Source organism: Argiope bruennichi, chromosome 1, assembly GCF_947563725.1.
Source record: "Argiope bruennichi chromosome 1, qqArgBrue1.1, whole genome shotgun sequence".
NCBI lineage: Eukaryota > Metazoa > Arthropoda > Arachnida > Araneae > Araneidae > Argiope > Argiope bruennichi.
In genome coordinates, this window is record NC_079151.1 from 76918597 (window position 1) to 76941761 (window position 23165).

Sequence of the window (23165 nt, forward strand, 5' to 3'; positions counted from 1 at the left end):
ATGAAATCTATGCCTCGGTATTTACCATCTTATAATAAAAGAAAATAAGAAGGTATCGTATTAATTACTTTTTCCGAGTTTATTTTCGTCATGTTTCCTTCAAAGAAAATGGAAGAATTCGATTAAAATTTGGAGAATCAAAAACTGAAGCGCTTTTCTTCTTTGTAGCTAAGCGCACTTCTTTTGATGTGCATCCGATGCTCAAATCGCGTGCGATTTAATATCTTATCTGCTAAAAATACTCTTATTCATATTGTTTCTTATTTTGTAACGCAGGTAGGAAGAAGTAAAGTTGAAAAGCTTCAAGAAGTTTAAAGAATTTCATGAAGAAAGAAGCAATTTCATTTGCATTTTATTGCTTTCTTCTCTTAATTGTATTGGAGAAACATTGTGAAACGGAGCAGTAACGTTAAATGCGAACTCGTGTTGTTTATTGAACTTTCTATGTTGTGTATGCTTTCACAAAAAACTAAAACAAGTTTCAGAGAAACATTTTTTTTTGTTTTGTTTTTGTATCTACTTTTCACTCGAAATATAAAAGGCTATTTTCGTCGTTTGAAGAAGAGATTTATTTGCTTTTCTTACTTCAAGGCAAAGTACAAAATAAGTTTCTTCTATTGTTATTAAATAAAAACAAATATTTTAGATTTGATTAAAAAAATAATGCATTGAGATATATGCACACAAAAAAAGGAATTCGAAAATAATATATTCTACTCTGTTGCTAATATTTTCAAAAGGAAATGATTTTTTTTTTTTTTTTCAATCTGCGAAAGTTTTAAAAATGCGCTAATATACCGCCTTTTAAAGTAAATTTAAAAACAAATTTTCACATTCTAGGAGAATTTCAATGAATGTTAAAGTTTTAATATTGAATTTTAATCTTAGATATACATGAAATGCAATTGTCACGAAAATGTATACACGGATAGAAATCTATTGTTGCAGAAAGCGAAATAAAGAAAACAAAGAGCAGTTTTAGTTATTTTCATACCATAAAAGGAATATGTTCTTTATTCTTATAAGCATTTTTTTCAGTTGATTAATGTATCTATTATAATGAAATGAAAATTTAGATTTTGCTTTTGAGAAAATCAACAACAACAACAATATAGAAAACCCCAGAAAAAAAGCGGAATAAAGTATTTTCCATGTATTAAAATGAATCGAGATTCATCTCTCGAATTCTTTCACAATGTAAACATAATTTGCTACTAAGCCAAACATTTTTAAATTTTTGTATACAATAAGATCAGTATATCAAATTAAAGCTGCTAGAAATGTTAAATAAAACAAGTTAATTTTCTGAATGACAATATATTTGAGCCTAGAATGTTTAAGTAAGTCACTATAAGTTTCCATCTTCACAATTTACTTCGAAAAACTGCTTGCATAATGTGCCTTTTCAATATGATTAATTCCTAATAAACCGATCTGTAAATGTGTTGAAACTACGTCATGTTATTATCTTACCACGAGTTGCATTCCCTAAATGAGGGGAAAAAAAGAAAAAAAACGTCATTAAATAAATAGAGAAGAATCTTCGCTTCGATAGAGAATAAAATCTTTACTTGTGAAAAACATAGTTTTCTCCCATCCATTTATAATGTTGGTATAAAAATTATTGTTTTTTTTCAAAGTGCACACATTTTAGTTATTTATACATTAGTTTTTTATATGAGTTAACTCATTTACTTTATTCATGCTTTAAAAAAAAGGGATCTCTAAAAAACTATGTTTCGTTAAGAATTTGATTCCATATTCTGTAGAAAAGTCTTCTGTTTACTTATTTAACAAGTCGATATAATATAAAAAATATGATTTTAAGTAAAATAAAAATTTTATTTTAAAATTATAAAAATTTCTCATGAAATATCACTTTGGAAAAAAAGAAATCTAGAAAGGTTTAAAATTGTTAATTCTATTTACTGATTTCTTCCAAATTCTTTCCGCATCTTTATTTCGGAATTTTTAATCATTTTATGATGGAAAAAATATTTACTGATCCATCTTTATTTATTCATTTTTATGAATGAAAGTTGTCGAATCATGTTATTATAGATGATCTTTGCCACAGTGAACACTTGTTAAATAATTGATCAGATTTAATAAAATCTTGCTTGTACTATATGCAAATTCATCTGAATTTTATGTTTAATAATTTAATAAGTTATCTATAAAGTATCTCTTTTAATTGTAAAATGTTACTAACAAAAATTAATATTTTAAAATCTTGGAAAGCGTTATTTCAATACTAATTGTTTTTAAAATGCCACTTTAACGCCAGAGTTTCGTTGACTGGATTCTGGCTGGGCGGGGAGATAAACGAGTGCTGGCTAGAAGGTGTAACTATTTCCCATCAACCCTTTCCCCCGTTACTGAAAGGATGGGCGTACGTTTCATGCACGAATGAGAGTTGTTAGTCATGCGAAGAGCGAAAGGGTTGGTTGAATGAGCCAACTTCACAGTTGGCCCGTCCTTTATAGGTGTATCTAAAGATTGCTTAACAATGTATGGACAGCGGTGATTGGATGATTTACGGAGATTATCAGAGAGTGTAAATCCTAAGAATTCAAAGATTGGATAAAAAGTTTACAAATCAAATGCTCCCTTTTTTAAAAGTTAAAAGTATTAAATTTTTTAAAAAATTGTGAATAAAAGTGTTAATGAAGACTTTCGGAATTTTAAAATATACATGATTATTTCACAAAATCAGAAATCCAAAAAGCAAAATGTATCACCCTCCATTATTTATTTATTTATTTATTTTGTATTTGTGTTTCAATTCAAGATAGAAGCAAAAAATGATATGTTTTTTTTTTGTAAAAGACAAATAAATTATAAGTTTAATTTTATATTTTGGGAACTGAAGAAATTCGAAGTGAATAGAAACGTTTCAAAATGTTTCAATGAATCAAAAATAGATAACGTTTGTATCGTAGCATCTTCAGCCCCTTTCTATTAGATACTGTGAATTGCAAAATTTGTTTCGTATAATATATAGTTTTTTATGACTCCTTTGAAAATTACTTTTTGCAAATGATGTAAATATACAAATTTAATTTTTTCTTAATTATTCAAATAGATTTGATTAATTTTGTTCTTTTTTTCAACCATTTTATATTAATTTTCTTACTAAAACGCACCAACTCTTCAAACTGCATTGATAAGAAATTATAATCATACTTGTAAAATGGAACAAATCCTTAGCAATGTTTTTAACTTTCTGTTTTCATTACGAAATATAACCAGTGCTGTAAAAAGTTTATTTTATTTAATTTGATCTTGATTTTTCTCTTGATTACTATTTGACTTTTTCTTAATAGCTTTATAAATTTGAAAAATTCATCTATTGATAAATTAATACTAATGAAATAACTTGAATTTTAGAAATATTGTAATTTTTAAATGCTAATATTGGATTTCTAATTTTAATGGCTGACACTCACATTTTATCCAAATCACCATCAAAGCTATGCGTATTTTTCCTTATTGGCATTTAATATGATCCTCATCCGATCGTTATAATTTCAACACGCTTTGTCATTACAATTAAATTGAATGTATCAATATTTAATTGGTATCATACCATCCAAACGGAATTAAATTGAATTTATTCTAATCTGTACCAGTTGTAACGGTTCAATATTAGATAGAAAAAAGAAAAGAAAAGAAAGAATAAAATTTGATAAAATCATGATACATAGAAAAAGTAGCATACGATTATTTTTTTTTTAACAATAAAGCATCCATAGGATTAAATAAATCTTTTTTTTTTTAAGCTTTTCCCCTAAAAGAAAAATAAAGGCTTCAGCTATCTCTCTTAGCCTTTTATTGATTTTATACAAACATTCATATTGCATTCAAAGTCAAAGCTCTTCTCCCCTTCTTTTCTCCTTTCTGTTCTCTTGCCGTTATATTTAAAACTAATAAAGGCACGTGTATTCAGGGGGCATTGCTCTTCAGTTCGCTCTCTCTCTCCCGGGAATTACAAAAAAGAGAGAGAGAAAAGAAATAACGTTTTTTAATGGATTTTTTTTCACACTTTATTTAAAGTTCATTGTAAAAAGCGTGGCACCAGAGAGTGTGTCTCGCGCAAAGAGCCCTACGTCACAAACCATTGCATTGTTGCTTTTTCTCCCCCTAGAAAGCTCTGCATATTTGAAAGGTGCTACCTACTCACTGTGAGGATAAACATCGAGAGCTTAAGATAATAAATTTCGAAGTATACAAGGAATAAAGAAACTGAACACCGGAAGAGAAATTTCGGAGAGTTCACATTTGGACAAGTGCAGCTTTGGTTAAAAGGAAAATGAGGTAAACTTATATTTATAAATCAGTTAACGATTTTATATGTTTATATTTTTCTGTTATTGGAATTAAATTGATCCCTAGTTCAAATGCTTATTTAGGACCAGCAGCTGATTCTCAAAACATAGAAAAATTTTGAGAATCTGTTTATTTGGTATTTTAGAATAGATTATACTTTTAAAATTTTTGAATTTTTAATTTAATTTTAAATATAGAGATAATAACAACATATAAAGAACATAAATTAGAAAAAGATTGTTGTTCAAGGAAAATTTATTTCAACTGCACTAAGATAAATTAAGATGAAGTAAAAATTTATTTGAAAAGTTCGCAATATTTTCAAAAATATTTTAATGCATAATTATTTTCTAGCTAATTGTTCTTATATTGTAAAAAAGTAAATATATTTAGTTTCTAGAAAAGTTTAAGATACTGAAAATTACTTAAAACATTATCATAAATCAATTGACATATTTGGTTGTAGTTAGTTGTCAATTGATTAAAAGTGTTTTAAATCTCTCTCTTGTTTATAGCTAGGATGGATAAAAAATATGTATGTATCAATACGCAGTGACGTTATCATTCGTTCAAGTAATTTATAGAATCTATTGGTCTACAATTTTCTAATAAAATCTTCTACTAACAACAACTGATTCACAGTTGTTTTATTATCACAGTTGTTATTATGAAAGCTATTATTTTAATTTTTATTAAAAAAAGTATTTCCTACAACACCGAAGATTCAAATCTCTTTATATTAGTCTTGCATTTTATAACTTTTTAATATCTCCAAAAATGTAATTTAGTTATTAATTTCCGATGGGAAACCTTTTATTAATATCAGCCTAAATCTCTGTAAATGTAAGGTTGGGAAAAATACTTTTTTTACAATTTGCTTTGTCATTAATTTTAAGAGGTGTAGTTTTATATTTGATTGACATGTTAATATTGAAATCATTCCCATGCTCTTCTCCCAAAATCGAATAAGGGGACAACGGCATTGACCGTTCATGTATGAGATCCCGTTACCCTCCATGATATAGGCTTACCTGCAAGGAATTTCGCTCTGAATGAGGCACTGCGTTAGGGACTCAACTCAATCGAGTAGGTAGGATGATTTTGAAGGTTCAGGTGTTTCAAAAGGGTGTCTGTTTTCTCCTATTCAAGTTCATCTTTAAATTATAGCCATCGCGATTTAATTAGCACATACTGCTCAAAAGAAACCTTCTTTTATATTGTACAAATAAAAATTGCTACTCGTATCATAGACCATAAGACACGAATATTTGACACTTTAATGTATTTTTGTCAATTTTAAGTTTAATTTATCATCTTTTGAAGTAAGCGTCAATTTTTGTTATAAGCGTAGAGGTTTCATAAAATAATATATATATATATATATATATATATATATATATATATATATATATATATATATATATATATATCCATGATTCAATCAAATTTGGGAGAAAATAAAATCATCCATCTCATAAGATTTTTAAAAGAAATAAAAACTGTCTTAGAGGTTTTGTATGTTCGTAGTTATGTTGTTAGAGGTTCGTATGTTAGAGGTTCGTATGTCTAGTTGTTCGTATTCATATAATACATGCATAATACCGAAATAGCTGATAATTATTCATGAATATGCATGCTTTTAGAAAACAATATGCATAATTTTTTATAAGTTCAAAATAACATAATAATTTCATCAAAGCTTTAATATTCAACCATCTTTAACGACTAACAATTCTAACTCTGCATATTATTTTGAACATCAATAATTAAGTAAAAATAATATAATTTACTCTCTCTTTAAAGTCTTCTTGTATAATTTCGCGAAAATATTCTAAAACTAATCAAAGAATAATGATTTTATTCCTTTTCTTCTCTCTTTAACTTAGTTTTGAAAAAAAAAACACATATTTTCTTGTCGCTTTTTATTTGAAGTTATCAAAGGAAACAATGTTTTCTAGAGCATAAGGAATCATCTGCATGTAGCATGAGATAGGACGCACAGATACAGGAAAGATATTTTTTTATATTTTTTCTTTGTTATTTCTGAATGTTTAACAATTATATAATTAAAACCATACTGTGTTTTCGTTCGATTCGTGGCTGAATAGTTAATTTCTAAACAGTCAGATGTAGGTATATACTTCCAGTTGAAAAAAGGCTTTTGTTTCAGTCAATCAAGGGACTACTGAAAAAATTATTAAAATTTTATATTGCACTCCCTCTTTTTATTAAGCATATTTAATTAAATACTTTTAGGCCATTAGCATTTAAAAAAATGTTTTACTGAGAAAACTGAGCTATGAACCTTTGAATACACTATTTAAGACGATTTTAAATTTTCAAGGAATTTTAACGACCTTGTCAAGGAAGATCATTTAGTGAATGGATTAATAAAATTCAAAGCTTCTGGAAATGATTTCCCTTTTAATTATTCCGGTTAATTTCGAACATAGAAGAATATAATTTTTATTTTAAAATTTTAATGAGACATGAATATTTCAATAACATAATAAAACATGGGTTTTTTTACAAAATATTACATTGCGCTGTTTTTTTTTTTTCTTTCAGGAATGTATTAATTGACTGATTTTTTTTTTCGATATTTAAAGTATTTTTTAGATGGAAACTGTATATCTCTTTAGAAATAGTTAATGGTGCACTTTATAGGAAACACCCTATTTTGTGCCCTAGAAGCAGTGCTCGCTGCTGTAAAAAAAATTGATAAAATTGTTTAATGATCGGTTTAAAATCTGGGGTTAAATTCGTTCGATTATTATCAGAATGAAAAATATCGCTAGATATTTTGTTGTACATTGATATTAACAAAAAACCTATTTTCAAAAGTCGGTTATATATATATATATATATATATATATATATATATATATATATATATATATATATATATATATATATATATATATATATATATATATATATATATATATATATATATATTCAATAAATTTTAATTGATAGAAAACCTTTTGAAATTATTTTTCTTAAATATTAAAAAAAATTGTGAAGTTAGAAATATACGAAACAAAACTGCTTTCTTTGATTTAATGATCAAAATACTCCGAAATGATGCATCAGGTGTCCAAAAAGATTTTTTTTTTTTCGTCTCTCGTCCCCGAAACCTGACCTTGAATGATGCATGTAAAAAACCATTCAGAAGTTCAGCGACTCAGGAAAGCTGCTGTTTTCCAAGCCTACCTGTCCAAGCAGCTTCCTTCTGCGGGGCACAGGTTAAGGGGTTTGGGACCCCTTTTCGTGTGCCCCACGTTAAAAAAGAGTTGGGGGCGAATTCTTGAGCAACCTGTTGGGGCCTTTCTTAGGGCATGGAAACCCTTGCTTCGTGCCCCTTGCATTCTCTCTCATCCGTTAATGCAAGTAATAAATTACTGGGGGAAAAAATGGATTTACCTAAAAAAGTCCTCTTTATTGCAGTTCTTCGTTGAATCCACTATTTTACGCATAATTTTGCTGATATTAATCATTAGTTACGTTAAAGTCTATGATATATTGATTATTAATATATCAAAAATTTTATTTAATGTATTAAATTAATTTCTACCGCGTTCACTTTATTCATTAACATTAAAATTCTTATCTTCAAAATTAAGATGATAAAATCTGAATCTGCGAAAGATTAAAAAAAATTAGGTAAGAAATTTGATTTGTGTTGTAAAATGATATATAAAGAACGATCTTGTAAGAGTAAAACATAAAATCTACTTTCTTGTTTACATTGATACAGAAAAATTATTTATTATCAGCTCATATTGACAAATGCCATATTTTCATAATTAATATTCTTTAATAAATACTTACAATAGTTTACATATCTCCATAACAATTTATTATTTTATTTTAAGTCATTTAACTCTCATTGATTTATTTATAGTTTTTTAATTCTATGATGTGCAAATTTGCATTGTTATTTAATTAGCTGGAGCAGGTTGCTTTCACTATTTATCGTTGCTTCAAGTTAATTTAGCAAATTATACACAAGTTGATCAAATGATGCTCTTCTTGTCTTTTTAAAATTATCTGTTAAACATGAACTTGCACTACAAAAATCTTCATGTTTATTAGATTATTTGAAAGTTTTCCGATCTAGTTCAAACATTTAACTCTCTAATGTATACAAAAGAACTGAGTTGATATTTCATTGAAAAGATTGAAAAAGAACATTGGATATATATGTGTGTATTTTCTAAAATCATTTATTTTCAAAAAGAGTAGAATAGAATAATAGATGCAATTAGAATGAGCGCATTCTGTTAAATTTGAATTTTCACGAATTTGCAACTGAATTTGAACATTAAAAATTAAGTTTTGAATATATTAATGATCTATTTGAATCGTAAAAGTATTTTTATCTACAAATACTTATTTCTTTCAAATGAACAATTACTGCCTCATCTGTCGGATAATTTATACAAATTCTCACTTTTGCCCATCTTTTTTTTTTTTTTTTTGCAAATGTTCCATTTAATTTTTGATAGATTAATGCATCCTAGTATGGGGTGAACGACCTTTTTTACTGATGACTATTGCTCTGCCACCGCTCTGATTTAAAAAGACCAATTCTGTTCAAGTCGTGTTAAACATTTCATAGTACGGTATTAGTATTTCTCCCCCCCCCCCCTCCCTTCGGTTTTTTGATTTTCACTATCATCTCATAAGCTGACTCTCTTTTCGAGAGCCAACATGTTATCTGCACTATTTCCTCTTTGTACTGTCCCCAAAGTTTCCACCCGCCACCAGCCTCTCTTAAAGGCTATGTGGTAGCGTGAGAGATACGTATTGAATTTTTGGAACATTTTTCTTCATCACAGTGCAGTATCGAGGGAGAAAGTGAGTATGAGCGCGTGCGCATATGCCTGTGTGCATGCTGTATACATGCGTGATTTATGGCGAACTGAAAATGCTGAGGGGTGGAAAAAGAGGGAGGCTTGATGCCATTTTATAGAACGACAGACTCACAGTCAGTATAGCATTGTTATCTTTAGAATTTAAAATCCATATAATATGTAAAAAATTAAAACCCAGAAAAATTAGATTACAGATTAATTTCCTAGAAATAATTAGAATGGTATTTAAAAAAGGGGCAAACACTGGGTAAGTGCTGAATGATTAAAGTCTGAATAAAATACTTAAGGGTAATACCGCCACTATTATTTCAAACTAAGATTATGATAATTGCAGTAATATTGAAAAAAAAAACATGATATTAGTGCTATCTATCCTCTGTAAGATTTTAGAAAAGTGCTTGCATTCACTTTTGATTCTCATTTCCATATAAAACGCCCTTTTTTTTTAAAGATAAGTTAGTTAATTAAGGTAAATCGTTCATTTTTCTGGATTGTATAAATTCTTTTATTTCAATTAAGCGAAGTAAGCAATAATTAAAAGACGAATTATCATTATTTGTCAAGGAAACTTACATATTTCTATTTAAAATAATTCAATTATTAAAAAAAACACTTAAAAAAGGAAATGCTGCCAAAATCTCAAAAGGTAAGTCCTTGCCTATAATACATTTAGATAAAATTTAAGAAAAAGTTCTTGAATTTTGAAGGAATATCAGCAAACTGTTCTACAGCTAATGACACAAATTTTGGAAGATAAAAGAAGGAAAAAAGACGCTGCAGTATCTAATACCGTTTAGATTATAAAAGTTTAAAGTATGAATTAGTAGATTTTTCAATAAGTATTCAATAAAAAAAGATATGCAGTTTCATTTAGATTCTTTAGATTTTAATTAGTTAGCTGCTATTAGCTGCCATTCCATTAGTTCTTTTAGATTTTAATCTGTATTTGACAGATTAAAATTGTTGAAACAATTTCGATTACAAAATTTTTCCAACATTATTTCTAAAAGGCTAATAATAATAATTTACTTGTAATTGTTAAGAAAATATTCATGATCACTTATAAATCTTACATGATCATTTTCAAATCAATTGATTCGATAGTCAAAATACTCATTTACTAACGAGAAATTCTTTTAAATATTTACTTTCTTTCTAATTGTATTTTAGGAAAGTATAAAACGAGAATTCTAATTTGGAATTGAGTTATGAGTTTATGGGAAGATTTCACCCCGTAGCCATCAAGAAAATTAATTGTATTTTTTTAGCTTAAAACTATTTTGGCAGTCGTAGTGATTTTATTCCTTCTTATTCAGTATTTTTGTCCTTTTTTTCTATTAAAACACACAAGTTTCGCTTAAAGCGAGAAGCTTCACAAAAATAACTATGATTTAAAAAGACGTAAGGGATTTTAATAAAAGTTAGAACAACGGTGAAAAAAAAAAGCATGAAAACTTGATAGTAAATAACTTCTTTTTTTAGAGGTTAGATTCAGTATGCAGTCGGCAAACGAGATGTATGAATTTGGTGCTAAAAAAAAAGCGGACATTATTGAGTATATGCGGAACAACAAAGTGGTGTGATGGTATATATTACGCTGCCTTTGAAGTCTATAAAAGGAAGAGACGATTTTCTTGCAAGGTGGTCAATGAGTGTTAAAGGTCTGAGAATGACATCTGAGAGCAGCAATGTGCTTTCTTGGAGTATTCTAAATATATTTGATACGGATACAAGGTCGCTGATAGCAGTTATTAGTGAATTATTTGCTATTGAACATTTTTTTTTTTTTTTGAATTTCTACTGAGTTTAGAATTATAGTTTTGAAAGATTAAATAATAAACTACGCACTGCCGTAAAGACATAAATATGCATCAATGTCATCTGTATAAATCTAAATAATCATGGTTTAAGTAGAAATATATGTAGGTTTGTGCGTCTATTCTCAGCCTCTAAACAAATACAATTTTCCTTAGTATGAATCTTTTTTCCAGATATTTAAAAGTTGGTAACAGGCTGCCAATTTTTTCAAAAACTAACATCTGCTATTGCTTGGAAAGCTGAATTTGGATTCGTTTTTGAAGAAAAAAAGCCCTTCATTGATAACCAGTGATGGTTTCTTCCATGAGCTGCTCCGAAATATTAGACCACATTCATGTTGGTGCCATATTGCTTGAATACTTAGCTTGGAGCTTCAATACTTAGTTTTCCGCAGATGATTGTATTTACAAAAAGTTAGAGATTGCATTCTAAGTTGATCACATGCATCGCATTGTTTGTTACTAGTATAAATAGAATCTACTAATAATTCCCACATATTCTTAATCGGATTTAAATCCGGAATCTTGAAGGTCATACCTAAATGTTTATACTTTTCTGCTTTCCTTTGCAAAATAAAGCTTTGAACAATGTTGTTAATTCCACAAAAGCTTTATTCTCTAGAAAAATAGCATAAAAATTAAGAACATAATAAGGGGAAATTATGTTCTAAATAAATTTCCGTCATATTTTGATGCATTTCTAAAATCAAAAACTTGAAATAAATCCACATCTTGTGGGTTCAAATAAGCTGATTGCTCTCCAAACCATCATTGATGTATTTCACAACATTTAGAAAGGTACTTTGGTCCGTTTTGAAAATCATGTCAAAATACTGGAATGTATAAAGTTTATCCAGTTTAGCTTTTTCGTTTGAAAATACAACCCTTCACTATTCTTCGTATTTTGCTTGAATATATTTGGCTAAATTATTATTGGCTATCCTATATCGAATTTTGTTAGCTTTTGCATATTTTTGTATGATGCACATTTTATATATTCGTTACCCCGAATATTGGATATTATTTTTCTATATTTGTTTAATCTTTTTTTCTCTGTTAAAAAATTTTCCTTCACAGAAAAAAGAAAAACTAAATACAATAATATCGATCTTGCTAAAATGAACCCCTTTGTCTGCCTCTTTTATTTCCTTCATAAAGAATGGCTCTGAAATATGGTTCTGTCAGCCGTCACGATGGCTGTTATTGTTGTAGCTTAACTGTCTCATTCCTATACAAAACGGACAGACTTGTGGTAAAGTTTCGGCTTCTAAGTTGGAATGCTCCAAGCTCATGGAAAAAGCCACCGTGTTAATGGATTGGAGCGAATTAAATTGTTCTGTCGCTGATGTGGCAGGGAGATTTAAAGAGGAAATGCTGAATTAAGTTCGTTCTAATCATCTCAACTACGTTATAAAATTGAGACTCTTAAATTGCACTTCAAAATTAAAATTTTATCTGAAATAGCTCTCATATTGCTTCAAAAAGGATAATAGGAATAAAATTGCCAATTTTCCGTGAAGAAAACAAACAAACAAAATCACATCCGATTTCCTTAAAATTGATATCTTCAGTATTCCAGATGTAAAATTGTTTTTTTCCCTCCAAAATTTGGGTTATTCTTTTAGGTGAAATGCCATATTAATATTTTGCCTCACTTAATAACAAACATATTGTTACGAATCTGTGATGCTGCTTCCCAGCATAGTTGGTTCCATCATCAGAAAGACTGTTTTGCAGTCATCTGTATTGGACGGAATCCGGGTGTCGCGTCGGAGGACCCAGAGCTTGGAGACAAAAACATTTGGCGACTTGGCGACGAGTTTGGCGACTTTGGTGCCAAAATAGATTATACCCGAAACATCGAGAATTTTCTCGATCCGTCCATTAGGAACCGAGATACGCCTCTAACGTTCCTGATTGGTTGAGAGGCTTCTAGCCCGCCTCCTGAGACCTATAAAAGGAGGCAGTCTTCAGCTGCCGGGGTGATAGTCGGAATCGATGGTAAGCAACGGGTCTTCCAGAGATTAGCAGAGCAGCGACGGAGTCAAGCTAGTGCTGAACTAAGCTGTGCGCTACTGTCTGCAGTAGAGTCTTGTTGTGTGCTGCTGTGTGCACGTCTCGGCTGAAGATAATTGTCTTCTCTATGCTGTATATAGTTGTCGTCCTTGTGCTGTCCTGTGTGTCGCAGTGTCAATAAACGTGTTGTGTGTTCGTCTACTGAAAGGACTGATCATTGTGTTGTGTTATCTCTATACCATACACAACCACTAAATACACACAAGTAAACGAACTCGACGGATTGATAGTGATAGAGGGAAATTCGTAACAATATAATTAATTTGATATAAAACAAATAAAATTTATTAAACACAGTTGCTTTTCTTAAATTTATGACAGTTGATATTCTGCAGGAGGAAAAAAAAGAAAAAAAAAAAAAAAAAACGACAATTTTTTTGCTCACTACTGTTGCACAGTTATAAAATAACTTTAAAGAAATGTTTAATTTAATTCCACTTCTGCACTAATTTAAACTAACTTAAAAGAAAAAAAGCAATGTAAAGCGGTTTCCCATTAATTTTTCAAATATTATTACTAATATGATCTCCATTTAGCCATATATATAAAAAAAGGATTTCATCGCAATGACAAGGTTATTGAATCTATAAAATAACACTACTCCCATGCTTAACACTACTCCCATGCCTAGCATTGGACCAAAAATTTCTTGGGGTTTCTGGAAAATTCCCATTTAATGGATAAAGATGAAAAGAGATTTTTCATGATTTATTAGTATTTCTCAAGCTCGAGTTGCCCTAAGATCTCCCTCCCTTCCCTTCATCAATGACTCCGGTCCTTTTTCTGCACTGGCCATTAACAGGGAAGAGTAAGTGTGAGATCAGTGTGCGTAGAAAGACGCGGAGGGGGTGGAGATGTTGCAGCAGGGTGAGAATTTTCAGTGCAAAACTCAGTGAACTGGTCCATTTTCTGTGTAATAGCGATTTGCTATCTTTTGCTCATGAGCAAAGTCGCAATAAATGATCCCCGAGTATAAGGGATTAGCAGATAAGTTTTCCCTTCTCACTTTAGTAAGAAGATATATTTATGTAATTTTTGTTATCGACTCGAAGAATAAAAATAGGCAAGTATAAGATTTAAGATGCAAAGCAAAAAAATAAATTAAAAAAAACCTATATATATATATATATATATATATATATATATATATATATATATATATAGAAATTCCGAGAAGCAAACAATAAAAAACTCTTGAATGATTATCTATACAGAGACTCGCTAAATTTGTACTTTGAAAAATTTTGCAGTTTAAAAATATTATCATTTGAATTTATACTTTAGCAAAATTTTTAAAATCAGCAATACCATATTTGAAACAGGTGGCGTAGTGAGGGCAAATGACACCCATGGCATTCAAATCAACTTTTCATTTCCAATCGTAATTAGTGGATTTACAAATATAAATGATCCCCGTGGCATGAAATTACTTTTTTACCTCTTCATTACATTTATCATGAACTCTTAATATAGCAATTATTTTTTGAAAGATAGTTAGAAAATTTCATATGTTCTAGGATATTATCAAGATATATATGTATTTACGAGTTTTTATTTAAAAATTAAAATTTCCAGTGTTCTCAAACTTTTAAGGTGAACGTTAAAAATGTTTTGTCTCCTTGATGCATCTTAAGCCGACATCAGGTCATCGACATTCCTCAGGCCCACCGATCACTGTGACACTGATACGGAGCAAGAAGAGGACAAGTTCAATTTTACAATAATTCTAGATACTAAAAAATGAAACCACGTTTTTAAAAATCACATTTTTTTTTTTATTATTTTAGTCCGAAACTTTCTGTTAAAGTGTGAATTTTTTTTTTGATTAAAATGTTTGATTGAAAAATTTACTAAGATGACTAATATAATTGTCGGATTAAATCAAAGTCTAGACTTCATACATTTTTTTAGCAACAAAATTCTTACTGATAAATTTTTCTTAATTGTTGGGTTCAACATGAAACTAATAATTTAAAATATGACTTTTTATGTTATTTAAAACATTTTTCTAATTTCAATACATACCTATTTCCAATTGTGTACGTTATATATGATGAGCACCCCGATTAGAGCGGACACCTTGTATAAAAGAATTTATAAAAAAAAACTAGAAAATGAAGCTTTCTTGTTAGTTTAACGTTTCCTCTATTATTCACTATCATAGTGATATCCTCATCACTCTCTTTGTCATTAGCATTATCTTCAAATCCGTTATAAGACTAAAGGGATATATTTTATTTGACAAGACGAGTAAAGATGTTCAACTAAAGTAAATTAAACCTTGACACCAGTTGCTGACTACTCGAGTGCATATTAAGCCCTAAATTCAAATTTTTATAGCGTTTTTTTCTTTAATATTTTCCTGGCTATTGCATGGTGCTGCCCCTTTCATGTCTAAATGAAATGGAAGAAATTTCTTTTTTATTTGTAAAATATTAAAAAAAAATTAAAAATTTTTAAAAACTGCAGACTTTTTTAGCTACACTCTTCTTTCCACGAAATCCTCGCTTGCTTTTGAAATCTATTCAAGTATTTAATTAAATTTCGAAAATTTAATTGGTAGACAAATATATTTCGTTTTAAAAATTAAATAAAACCAATTCAATTACTGCAATTTTTTTGTTATGCTCTTTTTCTAAAATGATTTCTCAATTTTGTATAAAGATCATTCCACGATAACAACTGAACTTACAGACATAAACGGATTTTACTTTTCTCTTGAGCTAAGCTTGTGAAATCTCTTTCAATTCATACTTGAAATATATAAATCAACATATCTTTATTTCAATAACTACATGAAATAAAGACAAAATTAGCAAATCAGAATAACGACGACTGCTATGAAAAGCAATAAGAGGCAAATTTCTCCTTCTACAAGGGAAAAAATATTGAATTAATACAGTATGGCATGCTTCCATAGTATCTTTTCAGTTTCTTTTTAGATACATCTTTTCGTAAAAGTTTAAATTTATATTTGGACACACACCCAAATGACCATAGTAGATCATTGAGCGTATTATACTTAAAAACCATGTAATCTAACTTTTTAAAAATTATGTTTAATTATTCTATTTTTAATGTATTTGTTCAGGGATAAAACTCGGGTCTGTCTAAGCTACTTCATGATGTTTGGTTTCCTTAGTATTTGAAGGTATTTCCTTAGTATTATACTTAAGGATTCGGTAGCTTCCATTTCCTCTCAAAAATTACAAAATCCGGAAATCGATATAAAAAATCAAAACGCATTCCTCACTACACAATAAATATCAAAATATATATCTGCATAGACAGAAGGGGGAAAAAAAACTAGTAACAGGAATGGAATTGCGTGTAAGGCTGCCCCCTCCACTTTCCATTATTCCAGTCTTTTTCTTTTCTAAACTTCCTGTGCATTCTGTCCGTTTATTTATTTCCTTTTATTGACAATGAAGAGCAGATGTATTTTCTTTTGACGAAGTTACCACAGTTTGTTTACAACAATAAATTTCAAGTAATTTCAAAAATAAAAATTTTTTATTGTTTTTTTTCCTTCTCAAAAATTTTTTGTTGTCTTCACAAATCTTTTATTATAGAAATTCTTTAACTGAAAAAAAATTTAGCTGACTTGTTTCATGAAAATCTGTAAGATTAAATACTGAAGGGACTTTGTGCAATTGTATTTATAAAAATTTATTGTCTTGCAAATAAATAGGAGATACGATTAAAAAAAATTTCCATATGTTGAGTGTGCTTTTCATGTTTTCATTGCTGAATTACTTTAATGTAAGCATGCATTTACCCAATTCTTTATAATCTATTTATTATAATCTAAATGTGATAAATAATATTTTTTATAAGCAGAAATAAAGCTCAATAAATCTGCTGAAACCTCTTTTACCAATAAGCAAGTTAATAGAAAACTCTATTGCTAGATCTGTTGAATTATAAACAGAACGTTAAAAAAATTTTTTGTAACAAGTTTCAGAATTTGATCACCAAACTAATAATATTTTTAATCTCAAGTTATTCTTATCCCATAATAAGAAAAATGCATATTTTTGCTAACCGACTTTACGTTTTAGCCTTATCTTGAGATAAAATAGGGCTTTTATTTTTAATTTTGCTTCGAAAAACTGTTAACTACATTATACCAAATAATACAATTATTTAATTTTTGACTCTTTTTATTGAATATTTTTATTGTTTGCTTTTTCATGATTGTTGATGAAACTGTTTAAAATTTGTTTTACCCATCAGATAAAAATTAAAATTCTAAAATTTAAACCACATTTATAATTTAAGATTGCTGGACAACGAAACATCAAGAATTCTAGTCAGAATTCTTTCTTAAGAACTCTCTTTTTTAAGGAAAGATGTTGCCATCAAAATTAGCACGAAAAGATATAAATTATATTGTTAATAAATATTTAAAAAAATAAATTTAAATATTGTGAGTATTATAATTCAACCGCTATATTATTTCCCCACAAAAAGTTGTGCTACGTTACAGAAAACGTAAAATAAGCAATGACAAGCGTAAATTAAAGACCTTTCAGGGTAAAATGTTTTACTTAGATAAATTCTTTGAATTGGATAGGTGAACGTATAGTTGTATCAGCGCGAGATTGTTTTTGCACCATACTTGGGTATTTCTTATATGTAATTAATATCTTAATTTCTTGTAATTGGTATTTGAGGGCTGTCTTTGCAAGCTAAAATACAAGCGCTTTCAATCGATCTAGAGACACAATAATATTTTAATTTGTTTCATTAATAATAAAGTATTTGTCTTCGCAGACATTTAATGTAAATGACCTTTAAAAGAATATTCCACTTGTTTTTGTTTTATTTAATTCTATCGATACGTAGGAAGAATGAAATCAATTCTCCAAGTCTTTATGTACAAATAGCTCTTATTGAACATTTTTTTCGGGTCCTGGATGATCCCATGGTTTCCATTTGTTTATGGAGATTATAAATAAAATTCTCCGGTGCTGTCTGGATGCTTGTTTGCTGAAAAGCTCCCCAGGGAATTTGAGACCCTCGCAATAAGCTATTTGTGCATGATTGTTATCGTCTTGAATTGCAGTTCGCTACCCAAAAAGTACTATAAGTAGCACATTAGTCCAAAAGAGAGTGTTGCGAGCTTTTAATGATGTTTTTAATTTTCTGTGAAGGCTTTGAACTTTCAACTTAAATGAGGAATTGTAAGTTGTCCTATGCTACAGCTTAATACTACAGATACTGGCCAAAGTTTGCAATTTATCATTTTTAAAGTTTCTTCGGTCGGTAATAAGTCCGGTTAGCCTTTCAAAATATATAATACAGTTGCTATGAAATGCTCTTGCCACATTATCAGCTGAAATGTTATATAAAGGAATTACTTCGGTTAATTTGAATGCATATCTGACGACGCAAGTTAGATAGTAAAAGTCCCCCTTGGATGGAGAGAGAAGACCTATGAGATACAGACCACACAAAATTTTTCTTTCATGCATACTCACTTATGCTTTGTCAATATCAATTCAGTCAGCACAATTCATTTTAAATAAATCACATTCGAAATGTTTCATAAAAATATATAAGTTAAATAAAAACAAATTTAAATTTAAAATATATTTTATATATATATATATATAAAAAAACAGAATTCGGAATAAAATTTCTTTCACACGATTTGAAATCCTTTGATTTTTTGTAAGTAAGCTTGCATTTTTTTTTCTATGTCTTTTTTGTTTCATATTAGTGACTTAAGAAAAAATATTACTGAAACATAGTTCGAGCCCTCTTGCATAATTATGTTGTTAGGTCCATGTGGATTCTTCTTATTATCAAAAGATTACCCGCATTTGACACCCGTATAATTATAAAGGAATATTTCGAACAGGAGGCCACACATGGGGAGGAATCAACAAGCACAATGCACAGCAACTCTCATAATGGCCAACTAAATGATCAATCCGCTGTGCTTCATGCTTTAAAATTGAAAAAAAAAATCATTATAATCCTAACAATGGGTAAAAGTACCCGATTGATGTTGGTTATTGCATCCACACCATCTTACATAATGATGACGGGTTGTCAAAATTTGACCTCTTCGAGCATGTACAGATGCAACAGAAGATTTTTTTCCTCTCTTATTTACTTTATTAATAACAGAATTAAAAAATTCACAGTCCTATTTGATTCTCTCCTACCCAAAGATCGCTTTCGTTTCAAGATTTTTTTCCGCTTACTTTTGATTTCGGTTTTCTCTTGCCACGAAGTAAACGTATGCGGTTTAGTATAAATTCGCTTTCTTTTGTTATAAGCCACATATCTCAGAAATATATGATACAATCCAGATATATTTAGATAAATATAATAAAAAAATATTTGGCTACTTAGAAGTAAAATTTCTTTTATAAAAATTAAATTTCAGTTGATTTTTTTGCCAAATATTTTCGATTAACACTATTTATTTCTGAATTGGTGATCAGCCAAAGACCTTACATCATAATAAAAAAAAAACTTTTCTTTCATATAATTTCTGCCCAAGATGTCCTTATTTTTATACCAAAATTCTTAAAATTCTTTTCCAATTAGTTCACAAGTATGTCAGAGAATTAACTTTCTTTTTCTAACTGCTATTTCTTATTTTGCTGACTAATCAGAAGGGGAATATTTGAATAGCTTCTTATTTCAATCCATGTTTGAATTTATTCTACAAATAATAAATAAAGAATCATATTTATTTGAAAATTTTAGAATTTCAGCTTTATGAAAATATATATGATTTTTTTTTTATTTTATTCATTGTATTTTCTGTCTTCATTTATTTTTATTTAATGGACAAGTCTGCAAAGTTTAGTTTTATCAAATACTACTCGATGATGTATTTATTTTAGAAAAAAATGTGTCTTACAAATTGTTGACTGACATCAAAATTGCTGACTGACACTCATTGTTCAAATAGTTAAATTGCTTTAAGAAACAGACCACTTTAGAGCAAAATATTATTTTGTGCTAAATTTTTATTGGTTTAATTATTTGATTTAAAAAAAAGTTATTGCAATATTTGGTTGCACAGGTACCACATCTTTTATGTACCTCAAAATTACAAATGCAAATTCAGAAAGTTTTGATTTGGAAAAAATATAAGATAAAGATTTGTTGAACATTTCAAATTCCCGACTGTGATCTCAGCATTAAATCAATACTGTTTATTCTACGGAAAAAACTCAATAGTTAATGAAAAGTCTATATAAATTTGACTGCTTAATGTACAGAATCCACTTTCGGAAGAAAAGTACAACAACTTATTGAGAATTGAATGATAAGAATTTTAGGATAATGAGAACAACATGACGTTCTAAGATTCACAAAGGTGTGCTTTTCTATTAGAACATTAAATTCATATAAAAAAAAAACTTTGTGGTGATTCAGACCTCTTAACAAATATAGTTCAGCATTTTAAAAATGAAAAAAAAAAAAAAAAGAATCCGCAGAAGTTGATGAATAAAAATATATTAAAATGTTCCTGATGCACGAAAGAATTCCAAAATGATTAAAAGAGATTAATTAAGAGAATTATAATTTTTGATTTTTTTTTATAATTGTAATGGAATTTTATGGATAGTTATTATTTCTTAATTTGTTCAAGACAATGTTTAATATGTCTATGTTACACTATATACATTAAATTCATGTTATCGTGTGATTATATCAGATAATCTTTCTTTCCGTTTTTATAACTGTTTCTTTCATTTTGCATATTCTTTTAAAGTAATATATTTTCTTTTCATACGCTTGTCCTATAAAATATATCCTCACAAAAATGTCCAATAATTCAAGAAGAACTTCTTAAAAATAAAGTATTTATATCTTTGTAGTATATTAAAGAACCATTGATTATTCATGCCAAGTTCCAATGATTTTCAAAGCATTGATAGTGTCGCATTTTCTTCAATGCTTACAATCTACTTGTCTTGGCGGGATACTTCAGACAGTCGTCAAAATAAAAGAATTTGAAGGGGATGGAACAACAATGGTATTATTGATTTGCAATTCAAAAAAAAAAAAAAAAAAGAGGAAGAAGATGAAGAGAAGGGGAAAATTTATATATATAAAAAAATCAAAGTACGTATGAGTGTAGAACCCCCTCGCTTTTTCTTCTAGATTCCCCTCAGATTCCACTTTCACTTCTGCTGCCATTCCGCAGGGGGTTATAGATGTTGAAAGCATTGAAAAAAACTGAACGAATCCGACCCCCTCTTGCAAATATCGGCTTGAAAAAAAAAAGTAGAGGGAAAGGAACTTGGTGAATTAAAAAGATTTTTTTTATCAGGTACGCCCTTCTGCCAACCCTAAAGTTCGGTGAACTCAACAAGGTCGTTTTTTTTACCAACATAGTAAACAATGAATTGAAATAAACAACGTAGCATCTACCCTAAAAAATACCCCGCTCTAGGGGGTTTCAGGTTTTTTAGAAGTTGCGTGGCCTTGAAAGTATATGAAGTCTTTCATAATCCATGCTTGAGGGGTTACTTCCCAGGGTACTTAGAGGATCATACCTCGTTCCCCACATTCAAACTGCATCTTCGTGATAGGAGGCTGTTTCGAAATTATTTTAGGGAAAAGTGAGCCAAGATTTTTCAGAAGAGAAAATTTTGCCAAGCTTTTAAAATCATTAAAATTTTCTTCACTTTTTCAGGGGTTTTAAAATGCTTACTATTATTTTTTGAATTACTTTCATTTACTATTGTAGAACTAAGCATAATTGATAGCTCATGTATGAAAATCTATTTTGAAGTTTACTTCGTAATAATTCTTGGCCAATTATCTGATTTTAATTTCTAACACAAAGAGTGAGAGAAAAAGAGTTTCTAATAAAAAAAAAATTCATGTTTTGTTTCCCTATCGAGTAATTCATTGGAAGCATTTTAGAAGTTTTAAAATATTTTCGTCTTTTGTCATTAGCCTGTTTGCCACAATTGATTGTAATTTATTTAAACAGAATGCGTTCTAAAATAATTCAAATGATCTAAAAATAACAAATAAATGAATCAGTCTAATTATATGCATAGCTATAGTTTTCACTCTAATCTGGTTATTTGTTTAGCTGTAATTTTCACTATAGTCTGGTTGTATGATTTGCTATAATTTTCACCACCTTCTGAAATTCCACCTAAGCCTAAAAGAGTTTTTTAAAACTATTTTATTTACTCACTGAGTTGGCAACTAAAATGTTCTTTTAAATTATAAATAATTTCAATTTTTCAATAAATTTGTTTTATTTCCTTCTACACACAATTCTCATTGAAAGTTAAGCAAAAGTTCTCTTTTCGAATTATTTTGCAACTAATTATATCATACCTTAGTCACAAAGAGATTACTTTTGTTTTAATAATACTGAGACCTGTGTTTCTATAACATTCAGATACAAAATCTCTCTCTCAATTTATTCAATCCTTTTATGATATCATTTACTCAGATGTTTGCAAAACACCTGATAAGGTGAAAAAAAGTTAATTTCAAAAATACTCTGGGCAATTAAATAGAAATGAAATGACTTGTAGACTGAATCTACAAAAGTATAATTTACAATGTAATAAAAATAAATAGTATCAAATTATGATAAAGGGTGTAAAAAGGGGACAAAGAAATTTATTTGAATTATTAAGATTGAAAGAAGCGATGACGAAGGGATTCTAGTAGTCTTTGATTCCAGTATTTGAAGTCGTAAACAACCATTTGGTCGAAGCAGATCTTTGGCAACACCTGTTGACCTTTGTTGCATCTTTTTACCCCTCGCTGGGGATATTTTTTCTCAGATGGGACACAGGAAGTTTCTTTGGGGAACCTCCTTCTTTTCACTTTCACAATTTTACTTTCCGGTAAAACTGCAAGCTGTTCGGCAATCTTTTCCCGCGGAAAAAAATGCACTTTTTATGTAGATATAAATAGTTAGTTTTGTAAATCGTGGAAGAAAAAGTAATCTTGAACAAGAGAAGTGTGTATTTCTAAATCATTATTTCTCTTGATCTTATTTCTCTTGATTTTCCTATTTTCCATTCAAATAGAATTTTAAAAATTGGAGCGATTG

General features: G+C 28.9%; 1 protein-coding gene across 1 annotated transcript in view; it reads left to right on the forward strand.

Annotated features, from left to right (window-relative positions):
* Window positions 1–4261: 4261 nt before the first annotated feature.
* Window positions 4262–23165, forward strand: part of LOC129966834 (protein sister of odd and bowel-like) — a 118791-nt gene continuing 99887 nt past the window's right edge. The window contains exon 1 of the mRNA XM_056081430.1: window positions 4262–4317. The gene's annotated coding sequence lies outside the window, so the exon portion shown is untranslated. The remainder of the gene's footprint in view (window positions 4318–23165) is intronic.